Source organism: Balaenoptera borealis (assembly GCF_965194805.1).
Source record: "Balaenoptera borealis genome assembly, chromosome: 10".
NCBI lineage: Eukaryota > Metazoa > Chordata > Mammalia > Artiodactyla > Balaenopteridae > Balaenoptera > Balaenoptera borealis.
In genome coordinates this window covers 4,797,292-4,810,600 of record NC_138874.1, presented here as the reverse complement: position 1 = coordinate 4,810,600, position 13,309 = coordinate 4,797,292, and the positions used below count along the sequence as shown (strand labels likewise).

Sequence of the window (13,309 nt, the reverse complement as noted above, 5' to 3'; positions counted from 1 at the left end):
TCTGGCAGGCACCTTTGCCAGACAGAAGAGCGGCAAAGTCCCTGGGGCTGAACTGCATGGGTGGATGTGAGCAGAGTAGAGGACATGGTGGGGGGTTGCACACACCTTCCAAGGCTGAGTCACTCAGTCCTCCACATGGGACAACCCCAGGGCATCCAGATGCCTTCCCAAAGTGTAGAAGACACAAAGCCAGGAGGTCAATTTGGAAGGGAACTGCTGCAGTTGGCAGAGACCTTGGTGCTTGAACTCACACCTGGTTCCCCTCCTCCTCTGTCAGAAATGAGTTTCTGTCTAACAGCTCCTGACATCTGTAATCCCTGGGGCTTGCAGGAGGGTGTGTGTGTGCAGTTCCTTAATTAAACTGCACCAGCTCTTATAAGCAGGGGCTGTGCCTGTTACTACATGCTTAGCTTTACTTATAATGGGGAATTTTAAATGGGACTGACTGCATTCTAAATGCTCATGCACTAAGGTACCCCATCTTCAGGTTTCCAAGGGAACATTGGGTGGTCCTGCCCACAAGACACATGCTTCTGAGAAGCTGACTATGTAAGGGATTGAAAAACTTAATGAAAAACAATTAGTCAAAACTCTTCATTGGGGCCAGTTCCAGCTACTGCTTTGTAACTGAGAAGTTTTAAAATGGTGAAATGCATCATTATTCATGTCTGGCATCTTTATCTCAGGTTGATAGCAGCCTATCTGGTGACGAGTTCAGAGAGTCAGCAGCTCAAGGAGATGGGGTTAAATTCTAAACAAGCCAGGAAGCTTTACATCCCCTCTGGCTGGGAGGCACCAACTAGTGAAAATAATCCCATCTTTTTTAAGCAGCCCAGCTCAGTGAATAAAGCAGCCATTCTAAGGAAATGGGTGCTGGGGTTACAGCAGTAATAGCTGAAGGGGGGAGTCAAAATAAAATGCTCACCGTCAGAAAACACATTTGCATGACTGGATGCCTCTGTATCTGTGAGTAGCACAGCTTGGCATGAATGGAATGCGCCGGAATGAAGAAGAATCCTAGGGGTCCTTGCTGACCCTAACAAGAGTGAAGGGTGATCAACTGTCCTGGTTTTAGCAATTGAAGTCCGTGTGCCTAGAAGTCCCCCAGTCCCTGGCAAACCAAGATGGTGGATCACCCTACCTGGCTTCTGGAGGTCTTGACTCACACTCTCTTCCCAAAGAAGTCCTTCAGAGATGGCTGAATTCCTCATGAGATACATTTTAGGCAGCTCTGGAAAATAAGAAAGCCAAGTCAGCTGTTTTGATCTGAACTTTGCTTCTCCCTATGAAGTGTGTGCTCAGTGTATGAAGATTTTATATGTTTTTCCTACCTCTCAGATCTAAGGCCAGGAAGCAGCAGGTATGGTGGTCCTAAAGGGGGGCAGCTACTCATGTTGGAAGTAGAGTCTGTCTCAGCACTGGAAGCCAGACTTCCCTAGGTCCCTTGAGGCTTTTCCAGGTTCCTGCCCTTAACTTCTGGGGTTTCAGCAAGAGGTATTAGGTGAGGTGAGGTGTCACAGTGGGGGATGTGTATTATAGTGTTTCAAGAAGTTTCAGTGTCTTTCCCACTCAGTTACTTAGGGATGATGAGTTACCTCTCTCATCCCTAGGATTCTGGTCAGGCATGTTTTCCTTTAAGGGCTTATCAATGCCATTTTGGAGTTCTGACATTGTCTGGCTACAAAGTCTAAAGTTCTGAAAAGCACTTAGTTCCAGAATATTTGAAAACAGAACAGTAGAATGTGTTGAGAGTATGGTTTCTGGAGTCAGACTTCCTGGGTTTGAATCCCATTTCTTTCCCTTTTTAGTATGTATGACCTTGGGCAAGTTATTCAAATTCTCTGACCTTAGTTTCCTTACCTATAAAACAGGGATAGTAATGGTGTCTTTCTCATAAAGTAGTTGTGAGAATAAAATGAGCTAATTTATAAAACAGTGATTTTTTAATTAAAAATATCTCTTCCAGCTTTACTGAGATATAATTGACATTAATGCTGTGTAAGTTTAAGGTGTTCAGTGTGTTGATTTGATATACTTATATATTGCAAAATGATTAACACTATAGTGTTAGTTAACACTTCCATCACATCGTTATCATTTCTTTTTTGTGATGAGAACATTTAAGACTTACTCTCTTAGCAACTTTCAGGTATATAATACAGTGTTATTAACGATAATCACCATGCTGTACATTAGATCCCCTCGAACTTATTCAACTTATTTTTGTTTTTTAGTTCTAAGAAATTTAGCTCTTTCCATATGCATATTAAGGTAGCATTAGTTTATTACTTACATGAATTTACATTTTATAGATTTATAATATCCACAACTGAATTTGCAAAGGGGTAATTTATAACTCAAATTTAATTTCTACATGATTTACAGTAGCCATCAAGATATTAGAGTTACCATAAATATCTGATATAAACTAACAAATTACTAACATAATATAATGCCATAAAATCATTTATTTTAACAATTTTTAATTTATAGTCAAGGTACACTAGAAAATACTGGGATTTTGAATCTGACAAATGTGGATGAAAAATATGGAACGCTTCACGAATGTGCGTGTCATCCTCGTGCAGGGGCCATGCTAATCTTCTCTGTATCATTCCAATTTTAGTATATGTGCTGCCGAAGAGAGCACCTTATTTATCTTGTGACGGACAGTTTGTACCTGTAGCATAAGCCCTGACAGTTGGTTTTTCTTTTTGTGATGCGCGTGTCTGACTTAAGCTTTGATTGCCAAGGGAGCCACTTCAAAGAGGCATCCACTTCAAAGACAGCTATCTCTTATAAACACCTTGCCAGCCACATGACTAGATAAAGAGCCAGGCTGAGCTGCCCCCAACTGCCCCAGGCTCCTTTGTTTCAGAGGTTTAAAAAAATAACAGCTTGGGCTTCCCTGGTGGTGCAGTGGTTGAGAATCTGCCTGCCAATGCAGGGGACACGGGTTCAAGCCCTGGTCTGGGAAGATCCCACATGCCGTGGAGCAACTAGGCCCGTGAGCCACAACTACTGAGCCTGCGCGTCTGGAGCCTGTGCTCCACAACAAGAGAGGCCGCGATAGTGAGAGGCCCGCGCACCGCGATGAAGAGTGGCCCCCGCTTGCCGCAACTAGAGAAAGCCCTCGCCCAGAAACGAAGACCCGACACAGCCAAAAATAAATAAATAAATAAATAAATAAATAAATAAATAAATAAATAAACAAACTTGAAAAAAGGCCACAAGCAAAAATTATGTATATATATAAAAAAATAACAGCTTTATCGAGACATAATTCACATACTATAAAGTTCACACTTTAAAGTACACAATTCAATGGTTTTTAGTATATTTACAGAGTTGAGCAACCATCACCATGATCTATTCCAGAACATTTCTGTCATTCCAAAATAAAATCCCATACCTATTAGCAGTCAGTCCTAATTCCCTTTCTCCCATCCCCTGGCAATCACTAATTGACTTTAAGTCTCTAGTTATTTGCCTATTTTGGACATTTCATATAAGTGGAATCATACAATATGTGACCTTTCGTGTCTGGCTTCTTTCACTTAGCATAATGTTTTCAAGGTTTGCCCATATTGTAGCATGGGTCAGTATTTACTTCCTTTTTACTTCTGAATACTATTTCATTGTATTGCTAGACCACATTTGTTTATCTACTCATCAACTAAGGAACACCTGAATTGTTGAAAATACTCTTTTAAAATTACACAGCATATAACAATCCCACATAATGTATATGTGTACTAATAATGATTGCTAATATTTATTGAGCACTTACTATATACCAGGGGTTGTTCTAAATGCTTATATGTTTTACCCCATTTAATGTTCACTTCAAACCTATGAGGTTGCTGTCACTATTATTCCCATTATTTTTATGAGGAAATTAGGAAATAGGGAGATTAAGTAACATATCTCAAGATAAAGAGCTAGTACGTGATTCAAACCTAGGAAGTCTGTCTGCAAAGCCTGCACTTTATTTTTCATTAAAAATTATTATATAATAAAACTGACTTTTTTGGGGGAATATACATTTCTATGAATTGTAACAGACACTGCCACAATCAGATAAAGAACTATTCCATAACACCAAAATACTCTTTTATATCCATCTTAACTGTTGGAGGAGGTCATTGAGAGGATGTAACAGCTGGTTTCAGAGATCTTGATTGATTTCAATAACTGACCATTTGGGCTGCTTGTTTATTCTCTTCCCACGTTTTAAATTCCCATTCTGTGTTTTAAATTCACCTATAAAAAGAAGGCCCTTGAAACCCTAGGTCCCCATCCTTGATCCCAATAAAAGCAGAACCCTAGGCCTGCTGCCTCTCTTTCCCTACCGCTGACTTCACTGTGCGGCCCGAGGTGTGCTGTGTAATTTCCAGAACCTTTGAATAATAAACCTTTTTTCCAAAGTTTCCTGTTGGTTATTGCTGAGGGCATCTTACAATCATGATAAGAACCACAAGGGTCCAGCAACAACACTAGTTACTGATAGGCTGAGACCGGCATAAAACAGTACTCTTGACCAAAATCTCCCCATTTCTCCTACCTCTCAGCCCTTGGTAACCACCACTCTACTCTCTGTTTCTATGAGTTTGGCTTTTTTAGATTCCACATAAGTGTTACCATGCAGCATTTGTCTTTCTCTGACTTATTTCTCTTAGCATAATGTTCTCAAGGTCCATTCATATTATCTCAAATAGTAGCATTTCCTTCTTTCTCATCAGTGAATATTTTTCCATTGTGTATATGTACACTACAACTTCTTTATCAACTCATCCCTTGAGGGACACTTAGGTTGTTTCCATATCTTGGCTACTGTGAATAATGCTCCAATGAACATGGGAGTGAAGGTATCCCTTCAAGGTCCTGTTTTCACTTCCTTTGGATACATACCCAGAAGTGGAATCACTGGATCATACAGTGGTAGTTCTATTTTTAATTTCTTGAGAAACCTCCATACTGTGTTCCATAGTGGCTGCAATAATTTACTTTCCCACCAACAGTGCACAAGGGTTTCCTTTTCTCCACATCCTCACCAACACTTATCTTCTGTCTTTTCAGTGACAGCCATTCTAACAGGAATGTGGTGATAGCTCATTGTGGTTTTGACTTGCATTTCTCTGTTGATTAATGATGTTGACCTTCTTTTCATGTATCTGTTGGCCATTTGTAGGTCTTGTCTTCTTTGGAAAAATGTCTATTCAGTTCCTCTGCCCATTTTTAATCAGATTTTTTTCTGCTATTGAGGTGTATGAGAACTTTATTTAGATATTAACCCCTTATTAGATATGATTTGCAAATATTTTCTCCCATTCCACAGGTTTCCTTTTCATTTTGTTAGTGTTCATTTTGTTGAAAAGAAGCATTTCTTTTGCTGTGCAGAAATTTGATGTAGTTCCACTTATTAATTTTTGCTTTTGTTGCTTGTGCTTTTGGTGTTACATACAAAAAATTTCTGCCAAAACCAATGTCAAGAAGGTTTTTCTTATGTTTTCTTGTAGGAGTTTTATTGTTTCAAGTCTTATGCTTAAGTATTTAATCCATTTCGAGTTAATTTTTGTGAGTGGTGTAAGGGGTTCAATTTCTTTCTTCTACATGCGGTTATCCAATTTTCCCAGAACTATTTATTGAAGAGACTATCCTTCACCCATTGAGTATTCATGGCTTCCTTGGGAAATATTAGTGGACTGTATATGCTAGGATTTATTTCTGGTTCTCTCTTCTGGTCCATTGGTCTATATGTCTATTTTTATGCCAGTACCATACTGTTTGGATTACTATAACTTTGAAATTAGGAAGTGTAATGTTTCCAGTATTTTCTTCTTTCTTATGATTGCTTTGACTATTCAGGGTTTTCTGTGGTTTCATACTAATTTTAGGATCTTTTTTTCTATTTCTGTGAAAAATGCCATTAGAATTTTGATAGGGATTGCATTAACTCTATAGACGGCTTTGGGTAGTATGGCCATTTTTAACAATATTAATTCTGCCAATCCTTGAGTACAGAATATCTTTCCATTTTTTGTGTCTTATTTAATTTCTTTCATCAAAGTCTCATGGTTTTCAGTGTACAGATCTTTCACCTTCTTTGCTAAATTTATTCCTAAGTATTCCATTATTTTTTATATTATTGTGAATGGGGATTGTTTTTACTTCTCTTTCAGATGCTTTATTGTTAGTGTGTAGAAATGCAAGTGATTTCTGTATGTTGATTTTGTATCCTGCAACTTTACTGAACTCATTGATTAGTTCTAACATTTTTTGGTGACGCTTTTAAGATTTTCTATATATAAGATCATATAATTTGCAAATAAAGAAAATTTTACTCCTTCCTCTTTGATTTGGATGCTTTTTATTTCTTTTTCTTGCCTGATTGCTCTAGCTAGGACTTCCAGTACTATGCTGAACAGGAGTGGTGAGAATGGATATTCTTTTCTTGTTCCTGATCTTAGAGGAAAAGCTTTAAACATTTTACCACTGAGTATGATGTTAGCTGTGGGTTTGCCCAAAGCTTTTATTATGTTGAAATATGTTCCTTCTATACCTAGTGTAGAGAGTTTTTATTGCAGGGATGTTCAATTTTTTAAAAAAAATTATTTTATTTATTTTTGGCTGTGTCAGGTCTTAGTTGTGGCATGCAGGATCTTTGTTGAGGCATGTGGGGTCTTTCATTGCAGCGCATGGGCTCTCTGTTGTGGTGCACGGGCTTCTCTCTAGTTGTGGCATGTGGGTTTTCTCTTCTCTAGTTGTGGCGCGCAGGCTCTGGGGCGCATGGGCTCTGAAGCTGTGGTGCGTGGGTTCCAGAGCGTGTGGGCTCTGTAGTTTGCAGCATGTGGGCTCTAGTTGAGGCATGCGAGCTCAGTAGTTGTGGCACGTGGGCTTAGTTGCCCCACAGCATGTCGGATCTTAGTTCCCTGACCAGGGATCGAACCCACGTCCCCTGCATTGTAAGGTGGATTCTTTACCACTGGACCACCAGGGAAGTCCCAAGAGGATGTTCAATTTTGTCAAATGTTTTCTCTGCATCTACTGAGATGATCATATGACTTTTACCTTTCTTTTTACTAATGTGGTGGAATATTGATTGATTTGTAGATGTTGAACTATCTTTGCATCCATGGGATAAATCCCCCTTAATCATGGTGTATGATCTTTTTAATGTGCTGTTGAATTCAGTTTGTTAATATTTTTTGAGAATGTTTGCATCTTTATTCATCAGGAATATTGGTGTATAGTTTTCTTTTCTTGCAGTGTCCTTATCTGGCTTTGGTATCAATGTAAAGCTGGCCTCCTAGAATGAGTTTGGGAGTGTTCCCTCCTTCTCCTCAATTTTGGGGAAGAGTTTTACAAGGATTGATGTTAATTTTTTAAATGTTGGTTGGGGGCTTCCCTGGTGGCGCAGTGGTTGAGAATCCGCCTGCCAATGCAAGGGACACGGGTTCGAGCCCTGGTCTGGGAAGATCCCACATGCCGCAGAGCAGCTGGGCCCGTGAGCCACAATTACTGAGCCTGCGCGTCTGGAGCCTGTGCTCCGCAACAAGAGAGGCCGCGATAGTGAGAGGCCCGCGCACCGCGATGAAGAGTGGCCCCCACTTGCCACAACTAGAGAAAGCCCTCGCACAGAAACGAAGACCCAACACAGACATAAATAAATAAATTAATTAATTTAAAAAAATGTTGGTTGAATTCACTATCGAAAACATCTGGTCCTTTTTTTTGTTGGGAGGTTTTTGATTACTGATTCAATCTCCTCACTTATTATTGGTCTGTTCCAATTCTGTTTTTTCATTATTTAGTCTTGGTAGGTTGTATGTTTCTAGTAATTTTTCTATTTCTTCTAGGTTGTCCATTTTCTTGGCATAAAATTGTTCATAATAGTTTCTTTTTTTAAAAAAATTTATTTCATTGAAGTATAGGTGATTTACTATGTTAATTTCTGCTGTACAGCAAAGTGATTCAATTATACACACACACACACACACACACACACACACACACACTTGTGTGTGTGTGTGTGTGTGTGTATCCTTCTCCGTTATGGTTTATCACGGGATATTGAATAAAGTTCCCTGTACTTTATTCAGGGAACAGTAGGACCTTGTTGTTTATCCATTATAATATATATACATATATATATACACATATATACACATATATATATATATACATATATATATATATATATATATATATATATATATATATATATATATATATAAAATAGTTTGCTTCTGCTAATCCCAAACTCCCAATCAATCCCTCCCCCACCCCTCCCCTCCCTGGCATAGTAGTTTCTTATGATCTTTTGTATTTCTGTGGCATGAGTTGTAATGTCTATTCTTTCATTTCTGATTTTATTTGAGTCTTTTTTTTCCCTTAGTCTAGCTAAAGTTTGTCAATTTTGTTTCTCTTTTCAAAAATCAACTCTTAGTTTCATTAATCTTTTCTGTTGTTTTTCTGATCTCTATTTTATTACTGCTTGCTCTCACCTTTGTTATTTCCTTCCTTCTGATAAGTTAGGGTTTAGCCTTATGGGGGTTCTCTTTATCAGAGAATTTTTTTTCTCTTGCTGCTTTTTAAATTCTTCACCTATGATTTTTGACAGTTTTATTATAATGTGTCTTGGAAAGGATTGTTTGGATTGAGATTTTGTGGTGACCAATTAGCTTCATGAACTTGGAAATATATATCTCTCCCCAGATTTGGGAAGTTATTAGCCATTATTTATTTAAATAAGCTTTCTACTAATTTCTCTTTCTTCCTTCTGGGACCCCAATGATGCAAAACTTTTTTTCTTTTAATGGTGTCACATATGTACAGTAGGCTTTATTCCTTTTCATTTTTTCCTTTTGCTCCTCTGATTGGATAATTTCAATTGGTCTGTTTTCTTGTTCACTGATTCTTTCTTCTGATTCATCAAGCCTACTGTTGAAGCTCTCTATTGAATTCTTAGATTCAGTCATTATATTCACCAGCTTCAAGATTTCTGTTTGGTCCTTTTTTATCTCTTTGTTGAACTTCTCATTTTGTTCTTGTACTGTTTTCCTGATATTGTTAAATTGTTTATCTGTGTTCTCTTATAGCTCTCTGAACATCTTTGGAAAAATCATTTAGAATTCTTTGTTGGGAAATTCCTGGATCTCTACTTCTTTGGGGCCAGTAACTGGAGACTTACTATATTCCTTTGGTAGAGTCATGTTTTCCTGATTCTTCATGATCCCTATAGCTTTGCTTAGGTGTCTGTACATCTGAAGAAGCAGTCATCTCTTCCAGGCTTTATGGACTGAATTTGGTAAAGGAAGACTTTCACCTATAGGAAGGGGCATCCTGGGGCATGACACCAGGTCCAATGGTACAAAGTGCTACATGAGATGACACTGGGTCCAAGGTGGCATGATGTCCATTACGCTCAGTCTGCTGAGGTCCAGAGCATTGACGAATATATGGTTCTTGGTGAGGATTGCAGGGAGTCTTCAGTGTCTGCAAGAGCTTTGGGGATCCTCAGTGGCACCTTCAGGTCCAGCTAGTATGGACTAGGAGGGCAGGCAATGGTGGCGCCTGGAGCTGGTGGTGTGCATACACTTGGCTGTGGGGCCAGCTACAGGTGCCTATGTAGTGGCAGGGTTTGGTTACAGACAAATGTAGTGGTGCAGCCCAGGGCAGTCAGAAAGGCCAGGGCAAACTATGGGCTTACTGGAAGCTGTAGGGGCTTTGCTGTCAGTGTGCTCACTTGTGACTGCATAGTTGTCCCTCCACAGCCAGGCCCTGCACTGGGGGCCTGTGATGAGGGCTGGGCCAGGGCCATTCAGGTACACAGCTAGAGGGGCTTGCTTCAGGTGAACATGGTAGTGCAGGCCAGGACAGAAAATGGCCTGATCTGGGCCCGCTGCAATTGCAGGGGCCCTGGCTGTCAGCATGCCATTCTGTAGCTGCACAGTCTCCCCCAAGGTGTGCTCCCAGTAGTGGAGGCTGGTGACAGGTGTCAGGCAAGCAGCATACCAGTACATATCTGGAGGGTGATTCCCAAGCATATGCACAGCGATGGGTTCCTCTGTGGGAGTCTAGGCTGGAGTTTTGCATTTGCATAGCCACAGAGGTCTGGGCTGGCTGCAGGTGTAGTCCCTGGGCTCTAGTAGGGGCAGGAGGGAGGGAGCAGGGAGGTACTCTGGCAGCTGGCATCAATGAACATGAATACCTGTGGGGCAAATTCTGGTGAAATCTGTAAGGGGGGTCCACATCAGTTGTGCTGACCAATGGCTTCTTCAGCGGCCAAATCTGCTCAGTTTGTCTGCAAAGCAGGTCACTGTGAACCGAAATGGCTCCTCCCATGTGGCTGCTATTGGTAGCCCCTGCTTTTCTCCCTTGGCTCTTCTTTTCTTAGCTGGCTCTACACATCTCATCTTTGGCAGCCTGGGCGGGGTAAAACTGAACTGAGGCCTTCATGTGGTACCTGGAAAGGCTGGGGAAGCTGGTTGCTCACCCTGCTCTACTTCTCCTGGCAAGGGGGACTCTTTCTACCTGGGAAGTTCCCTCTTGGCATGGAGCAATGCTCGCTTGGGGGATGGGACGATTCAGGCAAAATGAAGCTGTCTTTCTTCTCTTGTGTGGTTATTCTCAGGGTTTCCTCCCACTGTGTTGCTAAAGTTCCTTAAGCAGACTCCAGAGCTTTCCCAGAGCTGCTTTTGTTCATGGATAGCTGTCTAATTGTTGATCTTTGTGAGGAAGTGGAGGCTGGAGTGATGTCACCTCCAAGAATGTATATAAAATGCTTAGAGCACAGAATGAATGCTATATAAACATTTGCTCTATTACAATGATTACTGTTAATGTTGCAGGTGGAAAGAGTTTAGCAGACATGGGTCCAAAATATACCTTTACTATTTGGTAGCTGTATGGTTTAGGCAATTTATTTCACCTTTCAGGGTCTCGGTTTTCTCATCTGTAAAGTCATACCTCATAGGTTTGTTATGAGAACTCAGTGAGATAACTAGTTAAAGTATCCAGCAAAATGTCTGGCACCCTGCTTGCTCAATACATGTTGATACTTTTCCATCCATAGTAAGTTAACATAGATTTGGTGCCAGAATCACTTAGTCACATTATTCAGGTAATTACATACAAGGCACTAATAGGGATGATCAAAGCTGGTCCTTGCATTGTCATTGCTTCTGGTTGGGTGCAGTATGTGCTAACCGTTAAGCTTGATTAAAAGTAACATCCAAGGTCTCTTTGGAACTTCAATGGCAAGGGTTACTGAAAATATTTCTGTGAACCCCGTAGCTCCTGAGAATATATAGTCTCACTTCAGAACAAAGTGTATTTTCATAAGAGGCATGGAAATTGTTTACCAGCTCCTGGAGGATTTGGTTACAACCCCAAGATTGCTTACCAGCCATAAATGAATGCTTTTGTCTCACTGGAGCCAGCTCACTACCATGCAGTATCTGGAGGAATGCCAACTAGGGCACTGAGATCTTTCCCCAGATGGTGCCATCACTGCTTGCCTGGCTCCAGAACGTTGTCTTGTGTCTTCCGTCCCTTTTATCCCCTGCTTACATGGCATGGCCTTACACTCCCTCTGCTTTTTTCCTCTGATACCTTTACTGGCTCACAAAAGCGCATCCCCAGCCCTCCCTGACCACACACCCCCACACAAGGCAGCTTCCACATAGCATCACATTGTCTATTTGCTCCTCTTGCTCTTATTTCTCGGAAGAATGTAGCTTTCAGGCTTGATCTCTTATTTCTTGAGTGGCCAAGAAATGAGACCCTTCCTGATCCATGAGTAGGGTTCATGCCTCTACCATGGTTCGAAGGAAAGTCCACAGTTGTCCTGGGGCACACATGAGGCATGAGTGGGCCCAGTGCCAGTCACCACACAAGAAAGGCCAATGGTATAACTATCTTTACTGTATATGTATACTCTCATTATTTTCACTAGCTTCCATTTTTATCAGAAGGTCAGATAAGTGGACCATGGATTCTAGCCAACTGTTCTAAGTCACATTCTTGAGTCTTAAATATAGCAGATCATGTCCAGGTGATATCATTTGCATCCTTTCATTACGTTAAACAGTTCACACTTCTGGTTATCTGATATGAATGTAAAGCTGAATAAACAACATGGTTGTTTCATGGGTATGAGATCATGCCTTTTTACCCTAATGTTTGAACTTTTAGTAGTCACCTAACAGCATGCCATGTTTGTGCCAAGTCCTGTGAGAAAAATTCACAAAAGATATGACATATGTGCATGACACTTGCATTATGGTGAGAGAGAGAGAGAAAGTTATCAGTGATGACAGGACATAGTAAAAATCTATGACAAAGACATACTGAGGGGAGCACGTTGAGTCCTAGTTGGAGGCGGGGGGCGGGTAGGACAAGGAGGAGATTTTGGAACACTCACACTAAGCTGACTGGAGCAGTGGGTAAAAGCCAGATGGATGAAGACAGGTGGGAGAGATCTACAACTCCCTTAGTCCTTTGTCCCTTCTGATTTTGTCACCATAGACTATACTTTACCCCGTTCTCTCTGTGCATCAGGGACTCTGCAATTGTCACATAAAGGCATAAAGGAATGCAAATCCCTGCTTCTCACAGTGTAATTTAAAAAGTAAAATCTCTATCCTTTAGGAAACAGTGACTGTTTAGGGTAGTTTTGCTTCACCCTATATTCAGGCATGGCCTGTAATTTTAGTTTTTGGTTTGTTCTGAACCAACACATCATGATACTAGGGTTGCAGCTGGAGTAGACTACCCTGGATCTCTGAGCTTTAGAAGACATACCATTTCTACAATGCCCTGCACCCTCATCTTTGGCCCTGCTCAGGGAGTCTGTAATCATGGAAATGGGACAAGAAAACTTCATGAGGGAAGAGTTTTCTGCTTGGAGAGTTCAGGCCTGTGTAAGTGGCAGGAGAAATGTCTGGGTTGTCAGAGAACAGTATACGGGTTTGGGATTCCAGGAGAAGGTAGGAAGAGACAAAGAGGGAGCTTACAAGGGAAATGAGGTAGCTTCAAATATAAACTTGGTCTTCCTTGGGGCATTTTTGTGGGGTTCTGATTAGGTCTTTAACTAAGTTGCTCTGGCCAACAGGAAATGAGATATCACATTTCTCAAGAGATAATCAGGCCTTAGTGACACCAGCACTTGTAGTGGAATTGCAAGGACTCCTATCCAAAAATACCAGACCTTATTTTCTGGAAATATCTATTGTTCCTGGAAAACTAAAAGCCCTCTGGAGTCTTTGAGGCCTGACTGGGTCTGAAGGTTCTGTGCTGCTGAGCT

General features: G+C 40.8%; 2 long non-coding RNA genes across 3 annotated transcripts in view; both read right to left on the bottom strand.

Annotated features, from left to right (window-relative positions):
• LOC309635814 overlaps positions 1-13,309 on the bottom strand; it is a 352,198-nt gene that overhangs the window by 78,063 nt on the left and 260,826 nt on the right. For both annotated transcript variants that reach the window (XR_014249034.1, XR_014249035.1), the window contains exon 2: positions 1,142-1,231. This is a non-coding gene — a long non-coding RNA (uncharacterized lncRNA). The remainder of the gene's footprint in view (positions 1-1,141; positions 1,232-13,309) is intronic.
• On the bottom strand, positions 5,962-11,922 carry LOC309635830. The gene is made up of 2 exons (XR_014249052.1): positions 8,622-11,922; positions 5,962-8,496 (listed from the first exon to the last, which is right to left on the bottom strand). It is a non-coding gene; the product is annotated as an uncharacterized lncRNA (long non-coding RNA).